The sequence below is a fragment of the Pinus tabuliformis genome, chromosome Q, assembly GCF_031772625.1.
Source record: "Pinus tabuliformis cultivar Carrire ecotype Pingquan chromosome Q, CPIR1, whole genome shotgun sequence".
NCBI classification, from domain to species: Eukaryota; Viridiplantae; Streptophyta; class Pinopsida; order Pinales; family Pinaceae; genus Pinus; species Pinus tabuliformis.
This window is the reverse complement of record NC_142296.1, coordinates 1196016171-1196033026: the sequence shown is the minus strand read 5'-3', so window position 1 is coordinate 1196033026 and position 16856 is coordinate 1196016171. Positions and strand designations below refer to the sequence as shown.

The following is a 16856-nucleotide window of genomic DNA, read 5'->3' as shown; positions in this document are numbered from 1 at the left end:
AAGACATTAAACATAAATCCTGATCTAACAGATGCTGAAACACAGCAACTAATGAAGTTATTACACGAATATAAGGAGGCATTTGCCTGGGATTACACGGACATGAAAGGTATTTCTTCTGAATTATGTACTCACAGAATTTACATTAAAGAGGGATGCCGACCTGTTTGTCAACCCCAAAGACGAATGAATCCTAATTTACGAGAAATTGTTAAAGAAGAACTTCAAAAACTGCTTAACGCAGGATTTATATACCCCATATCTGACAGTGAATGGGTTTCCCCGTTAGTAATTGTTCCTAAGAAAAACGGGAAATGGAGGGTATGTGTCGACTATAGAGCTTTAAACAAAGCTACTCAAAAGGATCACTTTCCCTTACCTTTCATTGATCAGGTGTTGGACAGTCTTGCAGGGAAGAAATTCTTTTCTTTTCTAGATGGATTCAGTGGGTATAATCAGATAAAAATTGCACCCCAGGATCAAGACAAGACCACTTTCACCAGCCCCTGGGGAACTTTCGCTTATAGAGTTCTTCCATTTGGGTTGTGCAATGCACCAACAACCTTTCAAAGAGCTGTTATAGGAATATTTTCTGATATGCTGAATGATTGTATGGAAATATTTATGGATGATTTTACCCCCTATGGTGTGTCTTTTGAAGAGGCATTACAAAACCTTGAGAAAGTACTTAAAAAATGTATTCAAGCTCACCTCTCCTTAAGTACCGAAAAATGCCATATGATGATGAGTGAGGGAATAGTGCTTGGACATTTCATTTCATCTCAAGGTATTCAGGTAGATCCATCTAAAATATTAGTCATTCAGAATCTTTCTGTTCCTAAAACTCAAACTGATGTGAGAAGTTTTCTAGGACATGCTCGTTATTACAGGAGATTTATTAAAGATTTTTCTAAAATAGCTTCTCCATTATTTGTATTGCTTATGAAAAATGTTGAATTCAAGTGGACTAATTCTTGTCAGAAAGCTTTTGAAGAACTGAAGCATCAGCTGTCTACTGCTCCTATTTTGAGGGGGCCTGACTGGAATCTTCCATTTCACATATCTTCTGATGCTTCAGACATTGCTATTGGAGCGGTTTTGGGACAAGAGGAAAATCATCTTCCTTATGCTATATACTTTATCAGTAAGAATATGACCTCTGCTGAGCTGAACTATACAGTTACCGAGAAAGAGTTCCTTGCAGTAATCTATGCCATTAATAAATTCCGACACTATATTACTGGTTATCCGACTTTTGTGCACACTGATCATTCAGCTATTAAATACTTAATGAACAGATCTGTCACAAATGCTAGAGTTACCAGATGGCTATTACTATTGCAGGAATTTGATATTACAATTGTAGATCGGCCTGGTAAAGAAAATGTGGTGGCTGATTTTCTTTCACGGTTAAAAACTGACAATGATATCCCAGTAGATGATAGTTTTCCTGACGAATATTTGTTTGCAGTTTCTGCTCATTCTCCATGGTATGCAGATATTGCTAATTACTTGGTTGCAGGAAAACTACCAGCACACCTGTCATATAGAGAAAAGAGAAGAATTGTTCAACAAAGTGCCAGGTATAGCTGGATAAGCGGGTGTCTCTTCTATACTGGGCTTGATCAGGAGATCCGAAGATGCATTAGAGAAGATGAAGTGTATGACATATTGAAAGCTTGTCATGATGGCCCTTGTGGAGGCCATTTTGCTGATAAAAGAACAGCACATAAAATTCTGAGGATGGGTTACTATTGGCCCTCATTATTTAAGGATGCAAAGAAGTATGTAAGGGCTTGTGACAGCTGCCAGAGAATGGGTCAACCCAATCATAGAGACCAAATGCCATTAAACCCCCAGGTAGTTTCTGAACCATTTGAAAGATGGGCCTTGGACTTCATAGGACCCATTAACCCTCCATCCAATCAAAGAACCTATATATTAGTCTGTACAGACTATATGACTAAGTGGGTGGAGGCCAAAGCACTTATTAGAGCCAATGAAGAGGCTGTTCTGGCCTTCTTGTTTGAAGACATTTTCACTAGATTTGGAATTCCCAGAGAGCTAGTTACTGATGGAGGACCTCCATTCAATTCTCATGGTTTTAAATCTACCCTTCACAAATATCATATTCAACATAGAATGACTACACCATACCACCCCCAGGCCAATGGGCAGGTGGAAAGCACAAACAAAGTTTTAGAGGCCATTCTAACTAAAACAGTGAAGGACAACCGAAAGGATTGGTCCCAAAGGCTCCCTGAGGCATTATGGGCTTACAGGACTACTTGGAGAAACACTACAGGTTTTTCTCTCTATGAATTGGTTTATGGTAAAAATGTTGTTTTTCCTGTGGAATTTGAAATTAAAACTTTAAGGACTGCTTTAGCTGTTAATCTTGATTTGAATGATGTGCAAACAGCTAGATTGCAGCAGCTTTTGGAGTTGGATGAAAAGAGATTAGATGCCATTCACCAAACAAACATGATTCAGCAACAAAGGATGAAGTGGCATGACAAAATTATCAAACACAAGCAGTTCCAAAAAGGTAATTGGGCCTTGTTGTATGACTCTCGGTTTGAAAATTTTCAGGGAAAGTTATGTACACGTTGGCTTGGACCATATGAAGTAGATGATGTCTTTCCAAACGGAACGGTAAGGCTTGTAACAATTGATGATGCTAAAACACCTCTACTAGTCAATGGCCATAGGCTCCGTTTATATAAGCGCCCTGTTTCTAAAGAGGATTTCAAGACTGCCTGCATGACTGATATTCATTATCTTTTTCTAGGGGAGTCTTCTGCTCCTCACAGCACTTAATTTTCTGCACTATATTTTTAGTACTAGATTAGATTTAGCACTAATAATCCCTGTCAAGAATTGGCATATTACAATTGAATTTTGCAGATTCTGGAAAAGCAATAAGGAGGACAGATTCATCATGAGAAGATCTGAAGCTTTAAATCAAGAAGTTTCTTCCCATCATTTTACCCTCTTTCCTAAAGCAATATCCCTCCATACCCACATTACTTCTATCATTCCCACCACTCCTGAAATATCCTCCTTCAGTCAGTATTTCCCACCCCTTACTGCTGAAATAATCCCTTATCATTCACGGACCTAAGTCAGTTATCCCATTTATCTGATTTTCCCGTTGCTGAAACACCTGTTTCAGTAACGTATCATTGATTTCCCCCGTTGTTGAAACACCTGTTTCAGCAATGTATTATCGATTTCTCCCGTTGCTGAAACACCTGTTTCAACAACGTATCGTTCATTTTTCAGTTGCTCAAACAGCAGTCTCAGCAACTTGTTATCATCAAAGCAGTATCTCTCTTTGCTGTCATATGATCTTTCTGGTTCTTCACGATTATACTTCAGATCCTTTTGGTGAAAACTATTCAGCATGTACCAGATTCAATTACACTCTGTTCTAAAAATCAACAAATTCTTCCATGTATATTAGAGCTATTTTGAAGCAACCGACACTTCGAATTATTAAATCAAAGGTAAAATGTAAGGTATAAGGTTTTAATGTAATTCGGTTAAATCATATTAAAGAGAGGATTTCATTTCATAATGATTGCATATCTTTACACGTCCAATCATTATTACACCATACGTAGGGGGGGGAATTCCGAAAATTGAGTAATTATTTCGCATGAACCAAGCAGCCGCCCGTTGTCATATCCATTTCTGCCGTCATTTAGACTATGCAGCCTCTGTTGCAACAACTAGTGCGATCAGGGTCTGAGTTTACTGTATTGGTGCCTCTGCGGAAAACTCAAAGCTACAGCCATGGGAGGGTCGGCCATTAGAAATGAGCCCGGCTCCATAAGTCTTCTTCAGTTGTTTCCTGAAGTTTATCAGATCTTCCAACAAGCGGGATGGACAGTATATTTTGAAAGGTTGGGGGAATTTAACCCGGAACAAGTATTAGAGTTTGCACAAAACCTTGAAGACAATTTCTCAGTGGTCCAAGGGGTTCGCATTTCAGTGACAGAGGATGACATAGTTCAGGTATCAGGGTTGCCAGCTGAGGGCACTCGCTGGTTTAGCAGGAAGCAGGTCGTTCTTAACGCACAGCAAGAATTTCTGCGCCCGGACGAGCAAGTGGAACCCAGAGGCCGCGGGGTTAGTCTGCACTCACTTCCTCAACCATGGCCATCAGTGGCAGAGTTCATCAAACACTACTTAACATGTGAGGGGCGTTATCAGGTAGTGTACAATCATGATTTTGTTTTGATGAATCACTTGAGGAATGGACGATTGATTAATATCCCCTATTATCTGCTTGGTTGTATTAAAAACATGTCTTATTATTGTAAACGAGCCAAATCTCCAATGTCATCCCTTACCCATCACCGTTTATGCCAGTTGCTAATACAGAGGGGTTTTGCTCAGCAAAATCCCCCTCTGCAAGCCCCACCTGGAATTCCCCAACCACCCGAAATTCCGCTGCAAGCACCTGAAAATCCCCAGCCGGCCGAAATTCCTCTGCAAGCACCTGAAATTCCCCAGCCGGCCGAAATTCCTCTGCAAACACCCGAAAATCCCCAGCCGGCCGAAATTCCTCTGCAAGCACCCGAAATTCCCCAGCCGGCCGAAATCCCTCAACAAACCCCAGTACCCCAACCACCCGAAAATCCTCAGGATATTCCGGAAATTCCTCAGCAGGACCAAACGCCCCAACCATCTGAAAGTCCTCATGACATTCCAGAGATTCCTCATGAAGAACAACAGGAGGAAATCCCGCATTCCCCAGTCAACCCAACCCCGAGCTCGCCTCATTTAGCAGAGCCAACTGCCTCCACTATTCCTGTCCCTAGTGACGATTCTCTAACACCCCCTTCTTCACCCGTTAAGAAAAAGAAGAAAACCTCAGCAGTCACAGGCTCCAGACCATGGACAAGGTCCACTTCTCAAATCCTTACCCCTTCGGAAAACCCTGTCCCCAGAAAAAAGCCCTCCCTTTCAAAGAAAAGGAAGGGCAACAATTTTGCTGCCTTCCTACCAAAAAGAAAAAGGAAAACGACTGTTGAGACAAAATCCACTTCCATTTTCCCTGACGTTGCCACTATTTTATTAAAATCTTTATCCCCATTCCAAACTTCCCAACCCGGCTCGTCCGAAGGCACTGCCACACAAGAACCAGCGCCCCGGGATAATATGACATTGTTTATAGGTCAAGAAGTGACTGCTCCACAAGAACCAGTCACTAGCCCAGTGACTGAAACACAAGAACCAGTCACTAAGGCACAAGAACACACCAAGCAGGATGATAGTGGGAAATGCCCAGTGACTGAAACACAAGAACCAGTCACCAGCCCAGTGACTGAAACACAAGAACCAGCCACTGGAGCACAAGAATCCATTCCTAGCCCGGTGGATGAAACACAAGAACCACCCACTGTGGTGCAAGAACCAGCTACTACCGTGCATCAACAAAATACTCCAACAGAGCCAATCAGCACACAAGGTCCACATACTATGACATCTCTACTGGAGGAAAATGAGTTCCTGAAGTCTGAATTAGAAGCTTACAAAACTGAATTAACCATGGCTCGAGAGGCCTTTGAAAGAGAACTCAATCTCCATACATTAGCACACGTAGCCTCAATGCAAAATAGGGAGCCATGTATGGAATATATGTGCAAGGAGTGTGGCAGCATTTATCAGAGTGCAGGATACAAAGTAGTTAAGATTCAGCTCCCTGAAGCATCTACGACAGGTGGAATAAAAGAGGAATGCCCTACTGCTCCACAAGAACCAGTAGGACCCTCTATAAAGCAAGAAGAAGAAGTCAAACCACAGATATCCCATCCTTTGCAGGCGGATGCAGCCATCCCGACAAAAGAAACAATTCCCCAACGCATTACCTCTGAGGCAGCCATCCAGACAGAGGAAACAGTGTCCCAACCCACTACTTCTGTCAAAAAGACACAGACTCTGCCATGGGACCCATTGGAACAAATGAACAGATGGAAGAAGCAATATGCCGAAGAACAAGATATAATATTACGACAGCATAAGTTGCAATGGCAGAACCATGCATATGCTAACTGGGATAGCTGGGAACAAATACTGCAAGAGCACAGGGAATATAAGAAGGAAGCCAGACAGTCTAAGGCACGGATAGCCTTGATGTTTTCATTAGTGCGGAAATTGATGGTTACACGTAAACCCTCTGTAAATTACTCTCTCTTTCTTACTGAACGATTAGTTTATTTTCAATTAAAAGCAATAGCAAATGGCAGACCACATGAGTTAATGACTTCAGAGAAATTTGTTGAGACCTTTAAGGAGGCCCCTGAAAGTGACCAGCATCTGCTGTGCGAACTCTACCTTCATAATGAGGCCATTCCTGAAGATAGGAGAGTTAATCTCATTCCAATTGCAGGCGATATACAAATTAGGGCATTTGCTTCATTTTTGTCTAATCAGCTCACTTGGCAGACTGCGTTCACTGCAAGCAGTCATAATGAGGAGAATAAACTCCTGTGGATTAGACCAGAGCCTGTAGGCCCGACCGTGTTTATAGCACAGTATTATGAATTCTTGCAGAAGCCAGGAATGAACGAGCACATACAGCAATTACAGGCTTCAATCCTTTTTAAGTGTCAAGAGCACATTAGAATGAAGGGTCCTGCTGCATTGAAGGCCAATGATATCTTTTGGCAGCAGTCATGTAAGGAAAGACAGGATTATCATCCTTTTAACCCGCTCAATCTTCAAGCTGCATTATCCAGGGTCCCTAAGTACATTGATTGCATTCAACATTGTGGAGCAAACTGGATTGGGTATCATTTCCGTTTTCCAATTTTATGGCTGCCTTCAGACAAATATCAATGTCATTATCAGTTGACTGACAGAGAGGAAGCCTCGGCATGGCAATAGTTGCAGACCAACAGCGGATTCCGAGCTCCTACAGATGCCACCTTCTCCAGCTACTGCTTGAGTAATTTGCATGCTCAGTCCCAGTACTCAGACTCTGATTCAGACGAGGGGTTGCCTGAGGACATGCAACATTTTTAGCTGGGGGGTATGTTAGGACTCCACTATGTACCATTTTTGCTATATATTTTGACATCACTTTACTCTTAAAACCATGAACCTCAATGTCTTTTTCATTCACTTTATCCCAAGGTATATAGAAACCTCTTCTTTATTATATGGTTAATCTGTCTTACATTTAATTCCACAATACTCTTATATTTTATCATTTATTGAAGTGCATTGTTGCTAACATAAGCCAAAGATCGCAGATATGTATATGCCTTGGTGGGAACGAGCGACTGTTGCTGAAACAGTTGACTCCGTTGCTGAAACAGCTAACTCAGTTGCTGAAACAGCCGTCAAGCACGCAAATCCCGTTATGCGTAATTTGCGATTCTGGAAGAACTTTTTGTGCAATAGTAGCAACAGCCTGAAGATACGGTTACCTGGATCATCCTGAAGATAGCACTTCTGTTGTCTCGGTTGTAACAGTATCTCTTTTTAAGAACAGAATAGCCCTGTTTTGGAAACAGAATCGAGATACTCGCTCTCATGTAAATTGTAAATGATGTCTCCTCTTTAAAAAGAGGAGACATCATCATTAGAGGGGGATTGAATTGTGAGTCACAGAACAGTATTGTGTGAGAACAGGAGCTAGTCTCCTTTTGTAATGTATCAGTTACTTTGACAGATGAATAAAAACTTCTTTTGAGCGTTCCAATTTAATTCTTTCTCCTGGGGAATCTTGTGAGAAGGAAAGGGCCCGCCTTCCTCACAAGATTCACCCCTTTGGTTCCTGTAGTTTGTTTATTTCTTTATGTGTTTGCACTTTCCTTAATTCTGTTGCTGAAACACTAGTTACATGGTTTGCAATACTCTGTTTCTTAGCGCTACACGTATTGAATGCACGAGTGTATGATGTTGAGAGCATGTGCTGAAGATCCCTGTATAAAGGGATAGGGTCTTGCTCCCATTGATTGCTTTCCTTTGCCTGCAGTGTGATTAGAAACAAGAGGACATGTGCTGAAGGTTCCTGTTCCTGGGAATAGGGTCTTGATCTCTTGAAGTTACTTTTCTTACAGTGTGATTAGTGCCAGGCAGCAGGTGCTGAAGTTCCTCACCAGGGAATAGGGTCCTGTTCCTGCTATGGTTGAATGATTTCTTTTCTTGTAGATTGATTTTCCTTTGCTGTAACAGAGAATTCGTTTCTGCTGTAATTTAATTAACTTCAGCTTTAATTAAGTAGAGTGTGAATTGATAGATTGATGAATTTAACAGATGTGTGTCTTTCTTTCACTACAACATTGATCCCGCTTTTGAAATTGAGCACATCCAGTGCGCCATTACCTTTGAAATAAAAAGACCTTCTCGGGTTGACAATTTATGTGGAGCTCGAATTGTGAAAACAATTAGAGCGACCAACACCTCGTTGACCAACATTTATTGAACATTAATATCTTATATTTTTAAGCTTATACTGTAAGTAATATTTTTCTTTTTCAACACTTAGACATTTTTCACATATATGGAAAACATCTTTACCTAGTTTCTTCTCACATAATTCACAACCTGGAACTCTAATACTTAATCATTTTTGTATATATGCGTTTTAGGTTCTTCTTTTTCCAAAATCATCTTGCACCTGCATCTCACATTCATCATTTTTCTCATGCATTTTTATATTCCACAAATTACATTTCCTTTCTCATACTTATCCATTTTTTCTCCCATTCAAGTTGCAGGAAGCCTTCTTTTTATTAACGTGCATGAGTGTTTACCACAAATATCTATACATAACTATTCTCATAATTAATTTTTCTTTTTGCATATGGATATGGGAAGACTTGCTTAACATTATCTTACATTTATTATATTTTTATTTTTTTATAACTGAGATTATTTTTCTATTTAAAATAAATTTCTAAACTCAATAATTGAAATTAAATATAAAAATATATATATATATAATATATATACATAACCATAACCATAAATATTTATACATAATTATAATTATATAACTAAGCTTGCCAGCAACCAATACCTAGTCTGAGATGCTGCAATTGGCAGTGAACCAGAGAGAGAGAAAAAACACTAAATTATCCAACTATTGAACCTCTTCTTCCATGACCATCTTCTCAATATGTACTTGAATCTTCAGCTCGATGCATGGATTGTTTGGGAGCTTGACAAAGCTAGAACCATCGGTGATTTACAGGTGAAGTGGCCCATCTCACAAGTTATAGTGTCGAGAATAGGCGTAACATATTAACATTGATGTGGCCACGTGTTCCTCTTAGCCAAGGTTAGGTCAAAAAAGATATAATTCTCAAACGTCACGGCAGAGTTAAATTCAAACTCCCACGACTTTATGGCCATATAAACAAACAGTCTTCTTTCTACTGAGCAAAGAAGTACACTCTCTGTGCTAGTGACATTAGTGATAGACATTAGCCAATATGACAAACAATCTCCGTGTTATGACACCCACCGATATTATTCTATGGCTCGTTCTTGCCTTCGATGTTGTTTCCATCTGCCGAGGAGATGTTGGGGATTTTGCTACCCAAGATTTCTTCAATGGAATTTTGTCTGGTGCTTCTGATACTTGCCCAGGAAAGAACTTCTAGACATACAGTGACTTCATGGACGCAGCCACTGCATTCTATGGCTTTGGCACAACTGGCCCCGACGTTGACCACAAGAGAGAAATCGCTGCTTTCTTCGCCAATATTGCTCACGAGACTTCCAGTACATCTATAAATTTGTTTTATATTTATATTTTTATTTTTATGATTTCATTTCAGAATTTATCAATATTAGAAATCGGTTGTCTAACCATGTGACACCTATAACTACTGACTGATTGGCAGGACTGTGCTACGTCGAGCAAATAGAGAAGTCTGACTACTGCGATTCCACCAACCAGACATACCAGTGTGTGGCGGGAAAGCAGTACTACGGGCGTGGCCCCTTGCAACTCACATGGTAGGTAGGCTTATAATGGTATAAATGTTTATAAGTTTTAGTCTTTAGTGTGCGTGTAGAGGTTTGGTCTTAACGGTAAGTGTGGAGGTTTGATTTCACATCTTGCTATACCATTGAAAAAAAAGTCCCCCAAAACCATTGAAGGAAAAATCTTATAAAACACGTTTATAATATTTATAATGATAGGTATGTTTATAAGGTTTAGTATAAGTTTTAGTTTTGAGTTTGTGGGTTTAGTATAAGTTTCAGTTTGAGTTTGTGGTTTAATAGTTATGGGGGAGGTTTGGTTTCAATTTTATTTCTGGAGATTAAGGTCTAATGGTTATGTGTAGAGATTTAGTCTTAACGTCCCATAGTTATCTGTGGAAGTTTAGTCCCAAAATTATCTGTAGAGATTTAGTCAGAAAAGTATCATTGAAAAAAAATAAAAATAAAAATCCCAAAGCCTTAGGAAAAAATAAAAATAAAAATCTTATAAGCTCAAAAAAAAATCCTATACACTTTGTCTATGGAGAAAGAAAGTATCAAAAAAATTAATTTATTCATCTATTAAATTGAATTATAAAAAAAAATGACTCTATCTATTAAATTTGAATTGGATTTCTCTTGAGAGGTTGTTTCATGCTGTTTGACTCTCAGTTCTTTTTCAGGATTTATAATTATGATGCAGCTGGTGATTACCTGGGCTGGTGATTACCTGGGCTTTGATGGTCTGAATCACCCTGAAATTGTAGCCGGGAATGGCTCAATCTCGTGGAAGACTGCTGTCTGGTTTTGGATGAAGCATAGTAATTGCCACTCTGCTATTACATTTGGACAAGGATTCATGGCAACGATCAAAGCAATCAGCGGGGATGAATGCAATGGTGGAGACTCCAACGCAGTTGATGAACGTGTCAATTATTATACCAACTATTGCAATGAGTTTGGTGTAGATCCAGGAAATAACCTTAGATGTTAAAAGTATATTAATATGCTGTGACCTCTTGGTCTTCATCAAGGGATCCAGAATAGTTCAAAATACTATAGTTCAAAGTACTCAATAAAATCGATAGAGTCTGATTACCATGGTTAGCATTAGCAGGAAACGGATCTATGTGAACGAGACAACATTCTCTTATGATCAGTCCCTCTCTTTCAACTTGTCAGCACATCCATGGGTTTTGCATGCCAGTGAACTGTGTAAGATTAGATTAATTAATTGTACTTATTAGTGCATTTAATGTCACATTGATTTTATATATTTGGCAGCCAATAGATGGTGTATTACTGGTTAGGAAATTGTCAGGAAAAGGACCAATCTTGGTTTTCACAAATAACATATATCTTGTTTTACTTGTTAGGGATGATTTATCTTTCTTTAGCGTTAAATAAGATGTTTTTCTGTTATCATGATATAGAGTACTCTGCTTTTGTTCATACAGTTCATAAATGTAAGATTAGTATTGGTGTTAATTTATAAATTATATGTTCAAATTTTTGTGTTGGTAGAATTAAAAACATTAATATTAACGTAATATCTAGTTTGTTCTTTCAGTTTATAATCTATAAATATTAAGTTTAAGTTCATATATTGATATAGGTAGAATTAAAAACATAAAAATTAACATAATCCTTACTAGGCAGAATTAAAAACATTAATATTAATATAATATTTAAGTTAATTTTTAATGTATTATTAATATAATATTTCCGTTTATTTTTGATGTATTGAGTGTGTAGAAAATTATTTTTTCATTGGTTGGAGATGTGACATGATATTTATTTTACTTTATAAAATTTCCTGTGGAATCCTCAGAATTCTGCTCATTTCTTATCACCAAGCTTAAAAACAAAGAACTGTGATAATCTTTGGTCTTTGTCAGTGAGTACGGGTTTGATGGAGTTATATTTTTTTCTTTTTCACATGTGGGAAAATTTATCATAATTTATTTTTCAAACTAGCAGTGAGGATAGTCATCTCTAACTGTTATTCACCAAATTCATGACTATTATTTAAGGAAAACCATGCCACTTGAAATAACCCTATGGTATATAAGGGGTAGGTTTTCACTCCCCAGATGCTTTTGGGTCTTAAGTCGTTAACCTGTTTCCTTACGTACAAAAAAAATTAACCCTTAGCCAAACAAAAACAATTTTAGCACATACTCCAAGTCCATAAAAACTGGTCTTACTGAAAACTCATCTTAATACAAAGCCTATAAAAAATTTCAAAATTAATAATTAAATTTAAAATAATAAAAATATAAAAAAATCATTTTAATTCATATATATTAAATTTTAACTTTATATTAGTTTTTATATATTAATTATCAAATTCATATTGAGAAGGAAAGATGGTATACATTTTCCCATTGTAATATATTATTTGAATCTTCCATTTGAAAAAAACAAACAATTTCCTTACATATTCCTAAAAAAACATAAAAACTATTTTTAGTTGGCTTTGATGATGATGATGATGATGATGATGATGATGATGATGATGATGATGATGATGATGATGATGATGATGATGATGATGATGATGATGATGATGATGATGATGATGGTGGTGGTGGTGGTGGTTAACGTCCGCTAAGTCCAAACAATGGTCTATCGGACCTAAAGAAACAAATTATTTATTTTGACTTAAGATTTTATTCCTATGCTCAAAAAGCTTGGAGAGAAGCCTCCCGAGCTCACTATAATTTTGACATTGTAAAAGGCTAGGAAGGTCAGTATTGTAACAAAGACTGTGAAACTGAGATCTAATGTGGTTATACGTGGGGCACTCTAAGAGGAAGTGGTTTTCATCCTCGATGTTCCTATTCTCACATATATGGCAGATCCTTTCCATCCATGGCGTTTTAGGAACTGCCCAACAACCTATTTCACTATGGAGCTCATGAGAATTCGTTCTAATCTTTGCTATATTAATTTTCTTCTTTGAGCTAGTTAAAATAGAGAGATACTTTTGATCTTCTAGGGTGGGGTTGATTACCTTCTTATAATAACTTAATTTTCTTTTAGCCGCTAAATCTTTCTCACACCACATTTTTTCTTTGAACTTAGAGGTAACAATATCTTTAATGTTATTTATGTTTTGCAATGCATCATTTTCGTTGATCTCCCAATAGTTTAACCAGGTCCTTGTGTCTTTATGCCACCCTTGATTGAGCCTTAGGTGGTTTTGGCTAGAATTTAAAGCTAGCTTAGGAAGTCTATGATCGTCTATGTTACTGATTTTGTGCTTTTACAATAGAAACCTAAGCATAGCTAGGCTCTCAATAGGGGAAAGACCTGCTTCTATAAGGAGAATAGGATAGGGTGTATTACTTTTAATTTTCAGGTTATAAGTTATAAAACACTTCTGGATTTTCTCAATCTTTCTCCATGATTCTCTGGAGATGTTGCAACCCCAAACCTCACAGCCATATAAGATAACATAAGTGACTAAAGTTTCAAAGAGGAACTTCTTTTTATCCCACATTACGAGGTTTGCTATTTTACAATTATTTTCAAGACCAAATTAAGCTTTCCACCCCTCATTAATCCTTTTCTCAATGCTATGGTTCCAGTTGAGCTTGTGATGAATATCAATTCCTAGGTACTTGTAAGAATACACTTCCTCCAAGTTATTATTGTCATACATAAAATTAGCGTAAGTGTCCTTCTTGGATTTGATAATCATAACTTTTGTTTTGTCAGTGTTAACAGTCATACCCATGGTAGAGCAGAAATCCTTAAGAAGCTTGAGTTGCTTATTAAGATCAGATGGGCACCTTGCCAAAATAACAATATCGTCAGCATAAAGAAGAAGGATGACGACTATCCCAGCTAAGATCATGCCATCACATCCTGCTTCCTCTAAATAGCCTTCGAGCTTATCGATGTAAATGCCAAATAGGGTAGGGGAGAGGGGGCAACCTTGTTTAACTCTGATGTTACACTTAATATCTTTCGACCACCCCTATATATATAATATCTTTAAAAAACAAAAAAAAACTATTTTCAAATCCATTTTATATATATATAGTATTGGTATAAAAACAAACAATTTCCTTACATATTCCTAAAAAAACATAAAAACTATTTTTAGTTCGCTTTTATATATATAATATCTTTAGAAAACAAAAAAAACTATTTTCAAATCCATATTTTATATATATATATATATATATATATATATATATATATATATTATATTATATTATATTATATTATATTGGTATTGAAATATGGAAGGAAAAATTACATATATTTCTCTTATCGAGGTAGTTTTGGCTATTCATAATCTAAGAACTGAAAATGGAGTTTCACATTCTAAACATTTACGGGCTAAAGTATGGCAAGGAGAACTTTTGGAATAGAACATGTTCACTTGATACCTTTCTCTTGGCTATTTTTATATGGAAAATCTTATGGCAGGGGTGGCCTCAATTTTATGAGGAAGCAACACTTTCTTGGACTTATTTTCAGCACATTAAGAATTATTTATTTATACTGATCAATTTAGATGATAGATAAGGTTTTAATTTTTATTACTTTAGTTTTTTTTGGAGCTAGTTAAAGGTGGATTTAAAAATCAGAACTTTTGGAATAGAACCTGTTCACTTGAATACCTTTCTCTTGGCTATTTTTATATGGAAAATCTTATGGCGGGGGTGGCCTCAATTTTATGATGAAGCAACATTTTCTTGGACTTATTTTCAGCACATTAAGAATTATTTACTTATATTGATCAATTTAGATAATAGACAAGGTTTTAATTTTTATTACTTTAGTTTTTCTTGGAGCTAGGTAAAGGTGGATTTAAAAATCAAATCTTTTTTAAATATAATTCCTATTAGAGAGAGAGGATGATTTTGAATTCGGTTCCATATTATTTAGATTTATATGTTTATGCATGCTTATAGTTTTCTAAAAAATTAAGTGGGTTGTGTTAGAAAAAAAAGGAAACAAAAGACTTTTCAAATTAGAGAAATTGAAAGAAAGTTGTCTTTTCTTGACTTTGAGAATTGTTTATTTGATGGACGAATGGTTCAATTATGTCTTCAAGAGAGCAAACAAATGATCTTTCTTTTGGGTGAAGAAAGGTTTTGTAGATTCAAGAGTTAGGCATTATTGTTAGAAATGGTGAATTAGAACATAAATTTCTTCCATGACTATGCTAACTATAGGAAACTATAACACCATTTAGGCTTTGACTAAGGATCTTGGAAATAATTTTGGGGGATTTTAGGATTTTTTTGTTGTTGGCAATCAAACATTTCAAAACTTTTTTAGGCCCCCTTCATGAAGACATAGGTTCAATGCTCAAGGTTTTGGGAAACTTTCCTAGGTTTGTAGAGGATGAAGAGAATGGATAAAAGAGTTTTTCATGAAATTTTTAAATATTGCAGGGAATGATCTTCTCATGATGGTGGAACATATTTTACATGCAAAGTGGATGTGTGGCAACTTCAATTCTACATTCATGGCACTTAGCTATAAATTCGACTATCCCAAGAATTTAACTAACTTGCATCCTATTTCATTATGAAAATATATCTACGAGATTGTGGCAAAAACCATCATTGCAAGGATAATGCCTCTACTCTCATGGTTTCTATTGGATAAATAGTTTAGGTTTCTTAGAGTTAGGGCAATCCATAAAACTATCAAGTCAACCCAAGAAGGGGTGCAAACAATTAAAACTACTAGTAAGTTTGTACGGCTCTTTTGAAATTGGGCCTATAAGAATATTATCGTAAAGTTCAATGGACATTATTCAAATTCCTTCTTCATGCTGGGTTTGATCTTTGTCTAGTTAATTGTATCATGGGATACATTTTGCATTCTTCTTTTTGGATTCTAATTAATGGTGCAAATTCATCTTTCAATTTTAAGCTCTACAAAGGACTTCATCAAGGTTGTCCAAACTCGTCTTATTTTTTCTTGATTATTGCATAAGGGCTCAGTGGAATGCCCATTAAATCCATAAAATGCCACTACGTTTAGGGGATTTTGATAGGCCAAAATATTAAATTTATTCATTTCTTATTTGTGGATGATGTGATTTAATTTTTCTATTGTAATGTGGCAGAAGATGATAATTTCAAATTGATTATCGAGAAATATTTTTATGATATGGGGATGTTGGTAAACTTGGTAAAATATACCATATACTTCCTTGATGGCATGGAAGTAAATAAACTCCAGTTGATAGATCTTTGCAAGTATTAGTCTCATAGCCTTAATTAAGGATTCAAATACTTAGGTTTTAACATCAATCCAAATAGAAATGGTATAGCTGAGTGGAAATGGCTACTATTTAAAGTGAAGAGTTGAATTCACTTATGATGTTTCATTGGCTATCCTACGAGGATTGTTTTATCCTAATAAAATTTGTGTTGGAGTCAATTTAAATATATCGACACCTTTTCAAACTCATCTCTACAACCATATTGAATCATGTTCAAAAGATTATATTCAATTCTTTATGGAAGGCCCTTGCGAAATACTTAGTCATAGATTCATTCCCTGAGGCATTTCAGAGTTGGGGTTTAAAAGAAATTGTGTCTTTAAAGAATTCCTTGGGTAGGAAATCATTGTGCATCTTTCTCACCCATGATAATCTACGAAGAAAAATACTCATAGCTAAATATATTTTTCTAGGGACCAAGTGGGATTGGATTTGATATCCCAACAAGTCAACAAATAACTCCTCAAATCAATGGATAGTAGTAAGGATGCACTTGTAAGTTGAAATGATGATGTTTCATTACTTAATGATTTAGTTGGACACCTATAGAAAATGATTATATGTACCCTAAATAAAATTGTCTGGGGGGGGACACAACATCAAGGATGTTTTTCAATAGTGGATAGAAACCCTGAGTATTTATGGA

The 16856-nt window shown here is 36.7% G+C and overlaps 1 pseudogene; it reads left to right on the top strand.

The window, feature by feature from the left end:
* The first annotated feature begins 9455 nt into the window (after positions 1-9455).
* Positions 9456-10945, top strand: LOC149224021 (endochitinase 4-like; annotated as a pseudogene).
* Positions 10946-16856: the final 5911 nt, after the last annotated feature.